At 42.7% G+C, this 15559-nt stretch overlaps 1 protein-coding gene across 6 annotated transcripts in view; it reads left to right on the top strand.

Annotated features, from left to right (window-relative positions):
* Nucleotides 1-15559, top strand: part of KCNMA1 (potassium calcium-activated channel subfamily M alpha 1) — an 845861-nt gene that overhangs the window by 755251 nt on the left and 75051 nt on the right. The gene's annotated exons all lie outside the window — the stretch shown is intronic.

Raw genomic sequence — 15559 nt, 5'->3', positions numbered from 1 at the left:
TCCTCTCTGCCTTATATGTCAGGAACATAGTGGCAGACTGAATTGTAGCTCAGAGCTCTTAAACCCGAGAAAATGGAATAAATATCTATTTTCCGTGCAAGCTGTACAGTGGTCAGATCCTCCTCTATGCACAGCAAGTTAGGCTCCATTGCCTATTTTTTTACTACTTTAGTGACTGAAATTGAAATTTCTTGACCACCCCCCACAGAAGCCCTTGGTTAATATCAGTTAGAAGTATACAGTGTTTCCTCCTAGGTAAAAGCACTGAGATGTCCAAAGCTGATACTTTTAAAATATTTTTCTCCTACGTTTGAATGAAAAGTACTGTGACAGGGCAGATAGGACCCACACTAGCAACAAGGGGGTTGAAGAGAGCCTGTGGGCCCCTGCCTGGCTAACCCTGCAGCCAGTGTCACACATGGAGAAGTGAGTTAAAGGAAGGAGACCCAGCCCAGGACTGACCAGGAGGGAGAGCAGAGTTGTGCTACTTCCTCCGTGAGGGAAGCCTGGTTCCAGCCAAGAGCTTAAGATGGCTTGCTACCTAGATGAGCCATTTTGTGAATAGGACAAGTAGGCCCAGGAAGATGGACAAGAAGGGACTAGCCACATGTAGACAACCCTGGAGCAGAAGAGCATGCTCCGACCACTGAATCCCCAGCCAACCCAGATTTTTAATTCTCTCTTTCCTTTTGGTTTTGGACCCTTAACACCCTGGACAGTGTAGGACTCCAGTGTACCTTGACCAGACTGTGGCTGTGGTCCTATGAGTGGTTACATCCAGCTGTCAGGGACCCACAGCAGGAAAGTCATGTCCTTAAGTCCACAAGCGGGAGGGTGGAGGCACTTAGATCACCCAGTTACATTGCATAAGCCAGGTCTTTTTCAGTTAACAGACTAGACCGTAAGATTCAGTCCTGCTGTACTGGGGATGAATGGTTGGAAGGAGTGAGCATATGGAGTGGGAAGAGCATGCACAAAATTCCATCAGAGAATTTAATCATAGCTCTATAGAGAGTCACTTCCTGCTCAGCCTTACAGGTAACATAGAATTCTACAGCAATACTGCATTTCTACTGTACAGAGGGCAAACCAGTGGAAGCTCATGCAAGGAAGAGGTCGCTGTGCTTCCCTGTGTGCCATGGGCAAAACACCCATGACAACTCTTTCCACTGAAACGCAAAGGATAAGAAGGGATGTGTTGTGAGCATGGCCAGCAGGTGCATGAGCAGAGAGCTTTGGACAGGTCAACTAATTCTTAATTTGAAGTGAACCTAAGCTCAAATATTTTTGAGATTCACCCAGCACTATACAAATCCATATTACCTAATATGATGCAGAACACAAAGACTCTAAAACTCTATTTTTACAATGCAAGAGGCAAACTAAATTACTAGCTGAAGTAAATAGTTGTGAAATTTGCAAATGACCTGTAGACGTTAGAAATGATTTATATACCGAGATTTACATACCGAGATTCAAGAAACTGAATATTAGGCCAGTATTATGCTAGTGCACATCCAGTGAAAGTCAATGGAGTCACACTGATATAAAACTGGAGGTATGCGGTGGTGAATCAGGGACAGAATAGCTGTATTATAACACTGGGCATATACACTAGGTAAACATTTAGAGAATACAATGAAAAATACATATTGAGCCAGATTCTAAGCTGCTGTAAATTGGCATAGCCCTCTTGATCTCAGTGGAGCTACACCAGTTTAAAACAAAACAAAAACACCACAAGAACAAACTCTAAAAGGGAAGAGAGCAGGCTTCTTATAGAGACTTACCCTAGACATGGTAAAACCTCCTGTGAGGCTGCCTCACAAAATGAAAAGGAAGAATGAGGGGGAGGAAAAGGAAAGGAAGGAAACAATACATAGCAGAATAACAGTCACATAAGGCATATCAGGTTTTCCTTTTCATGAGACATTTGCAGAAAGGAAATGTGGAAACATTTGGTTCCCCCAGATCATTAAGAGACATAAATTCACTTGCTCATCATCTCAGGGTCTCTTTTTTTTGTTGCATGTCACTGATGAATGACATGTTAAATGTGACTAACCCAGTGTATGTGGTAGCCAAGCTGGTCGAAAAGTAGCCCCCCTGGATTCAAGGGTGATCAGTAAACATTTTGAAAAGTCCTGGACCCAAACCAACAAGCCACTTAAACTGTTGACAGGGTCCAAGTCCTCACTTAATGATTTGGTAACTGCTGCTGCATGAGTGGAATGCACTGAGTAGCAAAAAATGTCAACCCAGCTGAGTCAAGCTATTAATGTAAGAACAAATGGCATGTGACAGGGCCCAAGGGGCCTGAAAAGCAAACAAATAGTTTGTCCCTGTCCACTCTGAACTGACATAGGCCTCTAGACAAGTAGCATACTCAGCAAAGGGTCATTATCCTTAATGTCCCTGATCACATAAGAATCAGAGGCAATAGGAAGCTGAGTTTTCAGTTGGTTGCCAAGGAGAATTTCATAAGCCTTGAGGATTTTTCTTGATCCAAGATCCAGAAAAATACCCAGCCAAACAGCAAACTTGTTCAGAGACTGTCAAGGTCCAGCAAAGTGACATGGAAAAAGTCAACTTTTCTGCTGGACTTCCAGAAACCCAGTGGGCTTGTTTATCTAATACAAATAAATAGGAAAACATCCACAGTCTCTTTTAATGATAAAACATATGTTAATCTAGGCATAGTATGGGCAGCGGCTGTACAACATCCCCATCGCCGCTCCCCGCCCTCTGCCCCCCGGCCCACCCGGCTATGGGGACACAGCAAGCCAGGGATGTGATTCCCCTGCTTACATGCACAGACCTGTATGTGTGCCAGCTCTCATCGGGCTGGTGCATGGACACATAGCAGTGTAGCCACAGTAACACGGGTCGTGGCGGCGGCAACACGGCTTAGCTGGGTGAGTACGGTCTCCAGAGGGCGAAGCTGAGCCTCCAGTGCTACGTATACGTGAGCTCACTCGATGAGAGCCAGAACGAGTATGTGTGCGCGAGCAGGGGCATTGCACCCACCGCTCGCTGTGTAGACGTAACCTCTCACGCGCACACACTCTGTTCTACCAGGGCTAGTCAGGGTTGACCCGCATTATCCCTGCCATTCCAGCTGAGATGCTTAGTTATTCATGTCTGTACCAAATAAAGCGGTAGTGGGGTTTTCTGGAGAAACCTGTCAATTAAGAACTAGGAAAATGAGGTTACTCGTCTTTACCTCGTGACTTAAGTCAGATATGAATACCAGGTCTGCAGAGGTGAAAGCTCACTGTGTTAATCAGAGTAATGGCTTACATTTGTATAGTACCTTTCATCTTTAAGAATCCCAAAGCACTTTGTAAACTTTGCAAGTACTCTAGTGTATGTACAAGAATCACTTGACACTGCACTAATATGCAAGCCATCTCTGAGGTGCTACTCAGCAGTTGTTTAATAGCATCAACTCCATGCAACCATTTAGGAATCCATTATATTAAGAGGTAGCAACAGTAGTAGTGTAGGTTTTAGGCTGGCCACTGACATTAAAACCTCCATGTTGTCTAGACCTGCTCTTAGCAAAGTTAAATGACAGTGGTTTAAATGGTTGGGAACAGTCTATTCTAGACCTCCAACTTTTGCTACAATTGGGGAACCTGCATTCGTGATGTTTACAAACCATGGGAATAATAAAGTGTCAGATTTTACCCAGAGTTTTCTGAAACCTTGCACAAATTTATCTGAGTTTAGAGAAGGGCTTTCAGGAAGAATTAGGAGAGTCTGCCCGCAGAGAAAACAAGCAACTTCTTCTATAATGACAGGTTTCAGAGTAGCAGCCGTGTTAGTCTGTATTCGCAAAAAGAAAAGGAGTACTAGTGGCACCTTAGAGACTAACCAATTTATTTGAGCATAAGCTTTCGTGAGCTACAGCTCACTTCATCAGATGCATTCAGTGGAAAATACAGTGAGGAGATTTATATACACACAGAACATGAAAAAATGGGTGTTATCATACACACTGTAAGAAGAGTGATCACTTAAGATGAGCTATTACCAGCAGGAGAGCAGGGGGGAGAAAACCTTTTGTAGTGATAATCAAGGTGGGCCATTTCCAGCAGTTAACAGGAACGTCCGAGGAGCAGTGGGGGGTGGGGGAAATAGTTTTACTTTGTGTAATGACACATCCACTCCCAGTCTCTATTCAAGCCTAAGTTAATTGTATCCAGTTTGCAAATGAATTCCAATTCAGCAGTCTCTCATTGGAGTCTGTTTTTGAAGTCTTTTTGTTGTAATATTGCGACCTTTAGGTCTGAAATCGAGTGACCAGAGAGACTGAAGTGTTCTCCGACTGATTTATGAATGTTATAATTCTTGACATCTGATTCCTGTCCATTTATTCTTTTACGTAGAGACTGTCCAGTTTGACCAATGTACATGGCGGAGGGGCATTGTTGGCACATGATGGCATATATCACATTGGTAGATGTGCAGGTGAACAAGCCTCTGATAGTGAGGCTGATGTGATTAGGCCCTATGATGGTGTCCCCTGAATAGTTATGTGGACACAGTTGGCAACGGGCTTTGTTGCAAGGATAGGTTCCTGGGTTAGTGGTTCTGTTGTGTGGTGTGTGGTTGCTGGTGAGTATTTGCTTCAGGTTGGGGGCTGTCTGTAGGCAAGGACTGGCCTGTCTCCCAAGATTTGTGAGAGCGATGGGTCGTCCTTCAGGATAGGTTGTAGATCCTTGATGATGCGTTGGAGAGGATTTAGTTGGGGGCTGAAGGTGATGGCTAGTGGCGTTCTGTTGTTATCTTTGTTGGGCCTGTCTCGTAGTAGGTGACATCTGGGTACTCTTCTGGCTCTATCAATTTGTTTCTTCATGTCAGCAGGTGGGTACTGTAGTTGTAAGAATGCTTGATAGAGATCTTGTAGGTGTTTGTCTCTGTCTGAGGGGCTGGAGCAAATGCGGTTGTATTGTAGAGCTTGGCTGTAGACGATGGATCGTGTGGTGTGGTCTGAGTGAAAGCTGGAGGCATGTAGGTAGGAATAGTGGTCAGTAGGTTTCCGGTATAGGGTGGTGTTTATGTGACCATCGTTTATTAGCACCGTAGTGTCCAGGAAGTGGATCTCTTGTGTGGACTGGTCCAGGCTGAGGTTGATGTTGGGATGGAAATTGTTGAAATCATGGTGGAAGTCCTCAAGGGCTTCTTTTCCAAGGGTCCAGATGATGAAGATATCATCAATGTAGTGCAAGTAGAGTAGGGGCATTAGGGGACAAGAGCTGAGGAAGCGTTGTTCTAAGTCAGCCATAAAAATGTTGGCATACTGTGGGGCCATGCGGGTACCCATAGCAGTGCCGCTTATTTGAAGGTATACATTGTCCCCAAATGTGAAATAAGAAAAGGAGTACTTGTGGCACCTTAGAGACTAACCAATTTATTTGAGCATGAGCTTTCGTGAGCTACAGCTCACTTCATCAGATGCATACCGTGGAAACTGCAGCAGACTTTATATGTACACAGAGAATATGAAACAATACCTCCTCGCACCCCACTGGAAACTTCAATCCATCGGTGATCTTCCTGATAACACCATCCTGGCCACTATGGATGTAGAAGCCCTCTACACCAACATTCCACACAAAGATGGACTACAAGCCGTCAGGAACACTATCCCCGATAATGTCACGGCTAACCTGGTGGCTGAACTTTGTGACTTTGTCCTTACCCATAACTATTTCACATTTGGGGACAATGTATACCTTCAGATCAGCGGCACTGCTATGGGTACCCGCATGGCCCCACAGTATGCCAACATTTTTATGGCTGATTTAGAACAACGCTTCCTCAGCTCTCGTCCCCTAAAGCCCCTACTCTACTTGCGCTATATTGATGACATCTTCATCATCTGGACCCATGGAAAAGAAGCCCTTGAGGAATTCCACCATGATTTCAACAATTTCCATCCCACCACCAACCTCAGCCTGGTCCAGTCCACACAAGAGATCCACTTCCTGGACACTACAGTGCTAATAAACAATGGTCACATAAACACCACCCTATACCGGAAACCTACTGACCGCTATTCCTACCTGCATGCCTCCAGCTTTCACCCTGACCACACCACACGATCCATCGTCTACAGCCAAGCTCTGCGATACAACCGCATTTGCTCCAACCCCTCAGACAGAGACAAACAGCTACAAGATCTCTGTCAAGCTTTCTTACAACTACAATACCCACCTGCGGAAGTAAAGAAACAGATTGATAGAGCCAGAAGAGTTCCCAGAAGTTACCTACTACAGGACAGGCCTAACAAAGAAAATAACAGAACGCCACTAGCCGTCACCTTCAGCCCCCAACTAAAACCCCTCCAACGCATTATTAAGGATCTACAACCTATCCTAAAGGATGACCCAACACTCTCACAAATCTTGGGAGACAGGCCAGTCCTTGCCTACAGACAGCCCCGCAACCTGAAGCAAATACTCACCAACAACCACATACCACACAACAGAACCACTAACCCAGGAACTTATCCTTGCAACAAAGCCCGTTGCCAATTGTGCCCACATATCTATTCAGGGGACACCATCACAGGGCCTAATAACATCAGCCACACTATCAGAGGCTCGTTCACCTGCACATCCACCGATGTGATTTATGCCATCATGTGCCAGCAATGCCCCTCTGCCATGTACATTGGTCAAACTGGACAGTCTCTACGTAAAAGAATAAATGGACACAAATCAGATGTCAAGAATTATAACATTCATAAACCAGTCGGAGAACACTTCAGTCTCTCTGGTCACGCAATCACAGACATGAAGGTCGCTATCTTAAAACAAAAAAACTTCAAATCCAGACTCCAGCGAGAAACTGCTGAATTGGAATTCATTTGCAAATTGGATACTATTAATTTAGGCTTAAATAGAGACTGGGAGTGGCTAAGTCATTATGCAAGGTAGCCTATTTCCTCTTGTTTTTTCCTACCCCCCCCCCGATGTTCTGGTTTAACTTGGATTTAAACTTGGAGAGTGGTCAGTTTGGATGAGCTATTACCAGCAGGAGAGTGAGTTTGTGTGTGTATGGGGGTGGGTTTTTGGAGGGGGGTGAGGGAGTGAGAGAACCTGGATTTGTGCAGAAAATGGCCTAACTTCATTATCATGCACATTGTGTAAAGAGTTGTCACTTTGGATGGGCTATCACCAGCAGGAGAGTGAATTTGTGTGGGGGGGTGGAGGGTGAGAAAACCTGGATTTGTGCTGGAAATGGCTTTTAGATAAGCTATTACCAGCAGGACAGTGGGGTGGGAGGAGGTATTGTTTCATATTCTCTGTGTATATATAAAGTCTGCTGCAGTTTCCACGGTATGCATCTGATGAAGTGAGCTGTAGCTCACGAAAGCTCATGCTCAAATAAATTGGTTAGTCTCTAAGGTGCCACAAGTACTCCTTTTCTTTTTGCGAATACAGACTAACACGGCTGTTACTCTGAAATGTGAAATAGTTATGGGTGAGGACAAAGTCACAAAGTTCAGCCACCAGGTTTGCCATGACATTATCAGGGATACTGTTCCTGATGGCTTGTAGTCCATCTTTGTGTGGAATGTTGGTGTAGAGGGCTTCTACATCCATAGTGGCCAATTTCCCCCCTCCTCACCCTCCACTGCTCCTCGGACGTTCCTGTTAACTGCTGGAAATGGCCCACCTTGATTATTCCCGCCCCCACCCCGCCTGCTCTCCTGCTGGTAATAGCTCCTCTTAAGTGATCACTCTCCTTACAGTGTGTATGATAACACGCATTGTTTCTTGTTCTCTGTGTATATAAATCTCCTCACTGTATTTTCCACTGAATGCATCCGATGAAGTGAGCTGTAGCTCACGAAAGCTTATGCTCAAATAAATTGTTAGTCTCTAAGGTGCCACTAGTATTCCTTTTCTTTCTTCTATAATCTAACCCTGAATACATTAAGGTCAAGGCAAAAGATGTTGGAAGGAAAAGGGTAAAATCTTTAAACCAGGTGAGCAGAAGAGAATATTTCCTCTCACTAATGACTTAGAGAAAAATAAGTCTCTAAAAGTTGTGACTTTTACCTTAAGGTGTGAAACGTATAATTTATTTAGGTGGAAAAGACTACCTCATCGTCGTCTTTTTCTTAGCTGCTGGTTTATTTCCCATAGGTTGCTTTTGTCAGGTAATTTCCCCCATCCCCAATTCCCCCCCCCCCCCCCACGCTCCCAAATTCTTAAATCCTAGGCATGCAGCTTGATAGAATCTAAATGAGAAATGCTAAAAACTAACTACACACTTTCTGGCCCCCACACTCTCTTCTTTGATTTGCTTATATGCAAGAATGAGAACAAGTGACCATTTCAGAACTCTTCTGTGTGGGAATTTGAGGAGTATACTTTGAGCAGCTCTTGACATACCCAAGGTGTTCCAATTGGAAAATATGTTTACTCAGCAGATTCCTAAAAGAAGATAATCTACATTTACACCAGGTTCCTTAGTAGTCATGATAAATTAACCTTTTGGAAAGGCTTCTTAAAGTAGAATATTGTGACATTAGGCAACAGAGATGCTATCAATATTTTAAATGGAGGTGGAGGAAATTCTTACTAGCTCCCAGAAGTAAACCTCAGCCAGAACATATATTACATGATCAACTACTTGTCCAAAGGCGATAACAAGACATTGGCTACCACTGGCTGTATTAGTTAAGTTCTGGCCATAGTAGTTTCAGGAGGCTAGTGCAAGAAGAGTGGGACTTTAGACTCCATTAGCAATGATTTTGAGTATGACAAGAAAGAGATTCATTGAAAGTATAGGTTTTCTTTCTAAAAAAGAAAAGGAGTACTTGTGGCACCTTAGAGACTAACCAATTTATTTGAGCATGAGCTTTCGTGAGCTACAGCTCACTTCATCGGATGCATACCGTGGAAATGGTATGCATCTGATGAAGTGAGCTGTAGCTCACGAAAGCTCATGCTCAAATAAATTGGTTAGTCTCTAAGGTGCCACAAGTACTCCTTTTCTTTTTGCGAATACAGACTAACACGGCTGTTACTCTGAAACCGGTTTTCTTTCTGTTACTGTGCCATTTTTTCCCTATAAAGCTTTTTTCATCTGTGCAGTAAATCTGTAGAAATTTCATTGCTGATTAGCTGACCTTTACTTTCACAAGTTAAAGAGTGTCATTAGTGTAACACACACATTGGCAACAAATTCTCATTACAACTTAATGCCATCCACACAGACTGCAGAGGGTCATAGGGAATGGCTAATGGTAGCCGACAAATGTTGGGTGTATTAGTCACAAAACATTTGCTGAATTCCACCAGAGCGGCGTGACAACCTTCACAGCTAGTCCCAGCGAGCTGCAGAAGTCAGTGGAGTTTGCCTGTGACAAGCCGTCACTCTATCTTGGTAGAGCTTTATAGCACCAGTCAAAGCAGTCAGGGAAGATTGAAGTGACAGAGGCCCACTGAGTAAATAGTGAAACATGCAGCACATCATGAAATATTCAACCTGGGTGTAAAAGCTCTAAATGCTTTTTCAATTATTAGCACCTGCACTGGCTGCATACATCTAACACTAACAGCATGTTAATTGCCACCATTTGTAAGGGTGGTTGTAAAAGATATTTGAAAGGCAAGAGACATTTTGCAGTGCATCTTTAGTTGGCATCTTATCCTTCGCAAACCCTTCCCTTCCCCCTTTAAAAGAAAAAAAGGACATTCATGTATGAAGACTGAAAACCACTGGCAAAGGGCACAAAGTGATTTCCAAACCTTTCAGTCTCTAGGGGGGACTGCCATTCATGTCATCTTACCAAAATACAGGGTACCCAGGGAAAGGTGTATTTCCAGACTTAAGCATGCCTACTGAGGCTAAAAGGTCTACTGCTGTTTGGGGAGTTTTGCCATTGATTCAGTATGGGTAGGATTGTTCTCTAGGTGAGAACAAAAAGGAGGCAAAGATTTACACAGCACAGCTTCACTCTCAAGCGCTGTGATGGCCACCATAGGGTGTATATTGCCCTTATTACCTCTGCTTGGCTGCTGTGGGAGATCCAGCATGGATCCATGGGAGTATATAGCCCTGATATAAAGAAGCATATAACAGATAGCAAGAGGTTTGACATGAAGGTGAGGAAATCCAAGGAAATACTAATGTTAATTAAAGAGACAGCAATTTTCAGCCTTCTTTTTCTTTTTTAAAATTATTTTTATTCCATTTCCACATTTGTTCCAAAGTTGAAAACACCAACTGAATATGTTTGGAGTGGTTATAAATGTCTACAACGATAACAGTGCTCTTTAAAATATAATGCTGGCTCCCTCGCAGCAGGTTTGCTGGAAAAGGGATTTGTGGTTTTGCTTTAGGCTGTTGTCTTCAAGGCAGGCTTTTTTGATTTGCTGCTGTAGCATGGCATTTAGTGTCATTCCCAAGTTTAATTGATGATAAGTTGCATTATATGCTCCGCAAAACCTTGAAAAGACTGTGTTTATCCTTCATTTTAAGTCATGCACACATAATTTTTGCCATAAGAACTAGAGAAGCTATTTATAAACTGGAGAATATAGATGTGAGAAACTTGACTTGGTTGCTTTTCTAACACGTGTACTGTAGGTGCCTGTATTCTCATTGCAGGACTGATCAAATCTCTTTGGTCATTGCTGCCATTAAAAGGCCAAATTCTTTGGACATCCAGTTTAAAACAGACCCTTTTAAATTGATAGATGATTTTCTCCCCCAGGTAATGGGAATTTGTTAGTGCCTTTGTAAGCTGCTGACTTCACAGACTTGGACAGCGCAATGGCCACAGCACTAATGCAAGGTTCTCCACACTAATCCTATTTTGTGACTCCAAGCTTACCTTGACACAGTCATGTTTAAGGGTGACAGGATGGAAGTCTCCAAGAACACTCAATGTTTGACTTAGTAGCTAAGAACAACGATTGCACTGTTTTTGTAATGTGGATTGTAATGGGAATTGGGTATTCAAACGCCGCAAGTAGTATTGAAAATCTCAGCTTCTGTGAGTCTGTCTGTAAAATGTCTTAATTCATTAATATTTGTAAAGCAGGATGAGATACAAGGAGCTGTATACATCCAAAGTAATAGTAGTAGTATTTTATTAATACACTATTTCATAAACTTGTCATGGTCCAAAGAAAAATCAGTCCATATATCTAAATAGTTGGAACCCTATTCTGTACTTAAATGCATGTGATCATGTACAAGGGCAGAGTTCGACCTGAGTTCTAAACAATTCTTGAACTACTATATAAATCTTCAGAGAATGCTTTATTTAGGACAAAGAGACAAATTATAAGAGACAAGAAAATGGCAGTACACACAGTTCGATACAGATTTCCAAATAGTAGGTATATCGGAAGCCATTGTTGTTAGAGTTTACCAAGGTAACTTTTACTTTCTGCCAATTTCTGTTCTCTGATGATCACATACAAGTCCCATGAGAGTTGTACAATGGTATTGGCTGGCATATGTTAGCCATTTGTTAATAAATGGTAATATTAGACTTTAAGACAATTACTCTCCATTTATTATATCCTGTCATTATTTTTCCTGTTGGGCCTCTCATTATCACAGCTTGAAAAGGTTAAATTAGAGAAACAAAGTACTGAGCACGGTGTAAATAAGTGCATTTGTAGTTACAGAATTATAAACTGACCAAAAGCTTCATTAACACAGAGTTGAGGTTGACCAGAATTGCCTTATACCTCTCAGAATATTGAATGTACTTGTACTTAAACCAGTGAAAACCAGAAAACAGCAAGTTAAGATGCACACCAGCCCCACCCCACAACCCTAACTCTGCCCCATGGAGCTGGCAAGATCTACAGGAGATATACTGTAAGTATGTTTCAGCCAGGACAGCCCTAAAATAAAGCAGACATGAGGAATGGCTGAGTAAATGGGCCATTTTATATGACAGGTTGTGGGCCACAGAATCATATTCATTCATTTGTCTGCATGAGTTCCAATTGCCCTTCACTGTGTTAGGGGTAGCAGTATTGACCTGGTGAAAGGATTACTAGGAGCTGGTCACCACAGTTCACATCACCAGATGAGGAGAGGTACAGGTGCACCCAGAAGTCATGGACCCCTTGTGGCTGGGCTGAATTATGAGAGTTGTGCACATGAAGGAGCATGACGGTCTGTTCTTGACGTGGGGATTTGTAGCAGTCTGATAGCAATCATGATAGTGCACTGGAGATCAGAGGAAGTGCAGCTGATGTTCCTGAGAGAATCCTTAGGACAAAGGCCATAAAGTGGTAATATCTAGCAGCTCTGGATTGATTTGTACATAGTAGGTGAAGTGGTTGAATACAGGCCAGGTATAGCCAGGTGAAGTATGCCCTAAATGCAATTTTTGCCATAGAACACAGTGTGACAGGTTCTCCTATTGTATTCACATGCTGTGTCCCTGCACTATCCCATATCATCTGGAAGGATAGAATGCTACAGTGTTTGTCACGGGTGGGCTGGGATATCATTCAAAGAGAGGAGAGTTAAGGTTGCGGGATGACGCTGGTATATACTTTAACTCTATATATCCTGGTTTTAAGAGGTCTGAGAATAGGTGCATTTGATGTTCTGGAAGCAGGAACTGGTGGTCAACCTCAGCTCTGCAGTAACCAAGTTTTTGGGTTACGAATTTCCCTTGTTTTTTGAAGAGGTGGTTGTAGTCAAGGGGCACTTATGGAGGGGCACGTGGAGGCTTCCTGGGAACACCTCACTGACACTCAACTACTAGCTTTTCCTTTCTCCTAACTCCTCCAGGCCCTCAGTATGGGAGGGAGGCTCCTTACTCCATTTCAGGGGCTAGGGTAGGGGAAGGAGCTCTGCACAACCTTCCACATCATGAGAGATTTGCAAAGGAATTAAGTGGTTCATTTGTCTCCATGGGTTGTTCTCAAATGAATCAGAACACCCCGTGAAGATTAATTCAACCTGACACAATCAGTCTGCGAGTTGTGAACTGACCCATTCATCTCAATGGGTGTTCTTCCCCCTGTTGTGGATTACTAGTTTTCAAGACAATTTCACTATGCACATGGCTTTTAGAGCAATTTGAATATTAGAAGCAGCTCCTTGTTTGGGGAGAGGGCTGTATCTGATTACAAGGAAGGGGTCCTTCACCATGGCTAGGGCCCCCTAAGTGCTACAGTAATACGAACAATAAATAATGGTGTAATACCCAATCAGAGAGCAAAAACAAAACCACATGCCTTAATTGCCCAGTTAGACACCACAAATAGCAAAAGACCTACTCTAAGTCAACAGCCTATTTGCTGAATTATATATTTACATAAGGTTTTAATCAAACAATTATCAATAACAGATAAATCCATTAAAATCCAAGTCTGTTCGCACATAATTCACAAACAGAAAAAGGGGCTACATTCCTCAATTAAATTGTTTACCATGAGTAATTCATTAAGCTCTAGTTGTAAGTTTCTATCACCAACTCACATGGATGCTCTTGTATGAGGCAAGGCCCTAGCTCAGCAAAGCACTTAAGTAAGCACTGAACTGAAAGCACCTGCTTAAGTGGTTTACTGAATCAAGGCTGAAAACAGTTAAACCACAGAACAAACTTTTATCATGCAGTCACCTGATTTTATTAAAGGATTCCTCCTGACTTCGGGCATTGCTGCGAATGAGGCAGGGACAGACCTACAAATGTTGAATAAAAGCTGAAGAGGGCTATCTAGCCCCAGACCTGAAAGCAAACAAGAAAAATTAATTGGAAAATAAAATGGAGTAATTTTTAGCAACCATTTTACTCTTGTTTCTTAGTGAGTATGAAGGGAAATTTATACATCACATCATTAATGTACCTAATTATTTGAAAGAAACCATATTAAGTGGGGGCTAGAAGGAGATTGGATTAGTGACTTCTGCTTTCAGGTCAGTGATGTGCTAGAAAGGGCTCATGGGGAATCACTTGTTAAAATTCCACAATGAATGTGATGAAAGGCTTTGGAGATTTCCTAACCGATGATAACGTCTTTCCCACTATGGACACTGTTAAATCCTCTGCAGTAGAGATGACTTATCATTGGAATTCATAAAAATACCTCTGAAGACCCAATCCTTTGCCTTTGCAAAGGACCCAGTGGAACCAAATGTCAGGTATTAAAAAATTCTTTGCCAAGCAGGGTGCTCCCTGGGTTGGTATTCACCCCACTCACCCTCTTACCAATTGCACAAGTACTGGGGCTTTCAATATATTTAGTATTTCCATCTACAAAATCTCAGGATTGTTGTGCTCCTCTTGGACAAAATGCAGATTACAAAGCCTGGAATGAGGTGCAAGATGGCTGGGGACAAAGCACCATCAATTGAAGGGCTCTAGCTGTGGTACAAACTTCCAGAAGAGATTAGATGAATCCACAGTCTGACCACCTTTAGGAAATTCTGCACAACATTCCTACTTGATACAGCTTTTACGCCATAATAAGAATGGCACTCTCAGCATCAACCACCCTTTTCTAATCCCACATTCCTCCTCTCTCCCCTATCCCAAGAGTGAGACCCTACCCGAAGCAGAGCTTTCTATAACCTGAAAGGGAGCAGAGCCAGTATCCATAAAGATCAGTAGGGACATCCCTGCTGCCAATTTGATTAACATGGAAAGCACTCCTCAGATATTACGGTGCTGAGTACAAAACCATACACGTGATTAATGATTTTTCAGGAGAGGTTCACTAACTACACGTGTATTTGTCACATGTTAAACTACTTCCCTCCTTAGGAGAGAGCATGGAAGTACTTTGTTTTAAATGGGGTAACCAAATGAGTAGATTCTTCAGTCCCGCTCACACACTCTGTGGGTTTGTGCCTGTGAAGTGAGTAGGAATATTGCAATGGACTTCAGTGGGAGCATGATCAGGCACTGTAAGCATTATGTGTTATCCCTGTTATGTTGGACTGATAGCTGCCAAAGTGGGCAAGTTTTATAGAAGCCATCTTCAGGCACCTATTTGTGAGCATGTTTAGCATAGTATTACATTATGCTGATTGTGCAATTCAGGGAGAGTTAACCTGTGCATATGCAGAGGCAGAATTTTGCCAGTATAGACTATTCCAGAGGCAGAGCCTTACTGTATTCTGTTGGTTCAAAGAAATTAAAAACTGGGTTAAATTTTCAAATATGGTCTCCTATGTAGAAGCTGCCAAATAATAATAATGTGTGTGTATCCGTGTCCTGCACAAAACACGCAGTCATGTGCATGGAACAATATTTCTGAGCACATTTAGCTCATTTCCTTGGCATGTCAGTGCAGGCTTTGTGTGTACAACAAATATGCAGGCCCCCCCTTTTTTTTTCCCGAAGGGCACAGCTTGGACAACTACATTTGAATATCATGCCTTTGAGTAGGTGTCTTTTTTCACATTACAAATTTATTCCTCTGTGAAATGAAAACTCATTCCTGGAGCTTCATGACAGAAAGTTCTGTGCAAAATTGTGTGGAACGTGGGGGCTTTGTCAGACAAAACTCTGTCCCCTGTTTGGTTTTATGTTCAGTTCCCCCTGCATCTT

The sequence above is a fragment of the Eretmochelys imbricata genome, chromosome 7, assembly GCF_965152235.1.
Source record: "Eretmochelys imbricata isolate rEreImb1 chromosome 7, rEreImb1.hap1, whole genome shotgun sequence".
Lineage (NCBI taxonomy): Eukaryota > Metazoa > Chordata > Testudines > Cheloniidae > Eretmochelys > Eretmochelys imbricata.
This window is presented reverse-complemented; position numbering and strand designations above follow the sequence as displayed.